This window comes from Vidua chalybeata, chromosome 1, assembly GCF_026979565.1.
Source record: "Vidua chalybeata isolate OUT-0048 chromosome 1, bVidCha1 merged haplotype, whole genome shotgun sequence".
Classification (NCBI taxonomy): Eukaryota; Metazoa; Chordata; class Aves; order Passeriformes; family Viduidae; genus Vidua; species Vidua chalybeata.
This window is the reverse complement of record NC_071530.1, coordinates 15398313-15400472: the sequence shown is the minus strand read 5'-3', so window position 1 is coordinate 15400472 and position 2160 is coordinate 15398313. Positions and strand designations below refer to the sequence as shown.

Genomic DNA, 2160 nt, shown 5'->3' with positions numbered 1-2160 from the left:
TTCCATTTTATTAAAATGGCTAAAGAACCACCACCCTTGACAGAAGTACTAGAAGAACCCAGGTACTACAGGGAAATGTGTCATTGTAGTTCCAAGTTTTGGGAAAATCAGTCATTTTTATTGAGGAGAACTTGGGAAGAAAATAAAGCCTAGGACTATACTGAACTCTAAGGGAAAAACCCAAAATTCTATAGAATATCTCCAGTGAAAAAAGTCCACCCAGTACCATGGGATAAAGCTGAAACCTCTGGCAAAATATTGTGTGTTCATCTAATTAACAATTGTACCATAACACATAGCACAAAGGAGGCCTAATTCTTCTAATCCATCTCTTGCCTCATGGATTTTTCAGTCATAGCAGTATTTGTACAGCCTATTTTTGTATGCAATGCATATGCAACATTGGAGACAGATGGCAAAATCTCAGCGCTCATTGTGATGTGATTTCCACATCTAAAGGTAGGGAGCTGCAGTCTGCTTGTTTCCACTCCTGCTGGAGTGGCAGGGAAAGGTGGTTTATTTCACTTCTTTTATGACTATAGACTATGGAGCAGCCTGGACAGCCCCTCATTCCACAGACACTGGCAGTAAAGTTTCGTCATCTTCATCAGCTCCTGGGAGCCCCATGCACACATCAGAACCCAGCTCTGTGAGACTGTGTAGAAACAAAGAACAGAAGGACAGGAACTGTGAGAACATTGTGAGATCAGAGCTGCCTACTGCCAGCTACGGAGGGGGGAAGGAACCCTAAGAAGCTGTGAGACATTGTTGGCCAGTGCTGCAGGCAGTGCTTGCTGCACAGTAACAGCCTTGCCTTAGTCAAGGATGTCACAACCAGGAATTATAAGCAGGGATTTGCAGGAGAACTGAAACAGAAAAGGAAAAGGAATGGTGGATACTTATGGGCTTCTGTTCCAAGGGTCAAGGTAGAAAATGGACATCCCTAAAATTTGATGCTGAATAAGTATGGATGACTGGAGTGCAGACTGACAGTTGAAGGACCAGAGATACTTTTTGGGAATGTCCTTGTGGAAGCTGTCACAAAATAAATAAATCCAGGAGGATGTTGCTCTTACAACTTTGATGAGATGATTACGAGTAGGGAGCAGCACCATGAATGAAGCAGTCAAGTCTGTGCATAAGGTTTCTTGCACAGATCTAAAAGAGCTGCTGCCTTCTCATCTGCCACCCCAGCTGGTCCAGCCAGCTCCTTGCACTGCACACAGCCCAGGGCAAGAGTCAGGTCACCTAATGAGTGCTAACCCAAAACCTTCACTGCTTGATGAATTGTTTGACCTACTTAGGCTCAGACACCACTCAGAAAATCCCATGCTCTTCCTACAGTTTTGGTCTGAATTAAACCAGTATGTACAACATGACTAGTTCAACAATCACAACACTGTGCCATGGGACTTTGCCTCTGCTGGAAACTAAAGTACATGCAATTAATTCTGTGGTTCCTCAATGAACAAAATGGGGCTTTTGTGTAATACTATTACTCATTTGTTTCCAATTAGTCATGAATCATGAATTGTTTTGTCTCAGAAATTAATGCTATTTTTTCCCAAGTTATCAGTTTTTACCTACTTTGCATACCCCGATGTTTCCACAGATTGTGTGAGCCAAGTCTTCTGTCCTGATCCATGCCAGAATCTTGGGTTCCTGAATGTAATTGTAGAGTAAGATTGAGGTCTTCAGATCCTGTGGCTTGAGAGAATCAAATTGATCCAAGACCTGAGAGAAGGTTGCTACTTTCCTGCAATTGCATTTCAAATAGAAATATGTCTTCATTTTATTCTGCTGTGCAGTGATGTGTGTTAGGGTGAAACATCAAGAAATTTGCTTATGAGTGGATGTACAGATTTTGTCTCCTATCAAGGCATAGCCCTTTCTGAGTACTCTTGTAGTGACCATCTTGGTAAACCAAACAGTGTTCTCCTGTATAAATCAAGTCCTGCTCAATACAGGGGATCTGCCAAGTCTTCAAATGCATCCATGTGTCATTTGGGCTGTGTGACCTTTACAGAATCCTCCAATTTCAGGGACACTTTGGAAAAGTGTCTTATTATGTGCTCTATTGCCTTGCAACTCAGATGCAGAAGGGGAGTGAATACACAGCCATCAGGAAAGAAATCCTCATTTCTGATAGGGCAAAAAGGC

The 2160-nt window shown here is 42.4% G+C and overlaps 1 long non-coding RNA gene across 1 annotated transcript; it reads left to right on the top strand.

The window, feature by feature from the left end:
- Positions 1-758: 758 nt before the first annotated feature.
- LOC128800679 (uncharacterized) lies at positions 759-1795 on the top strand. Its single transcript, XR_008435029.1, has 2 exons — positions 759-926; positions 1613-1795. It is a non-coding gene; the product is annotated as an uncharacterized LOC128800679 (long non-coding RNA).
- Positions 1796-2160: the final 365 nt, after the last annotated feature.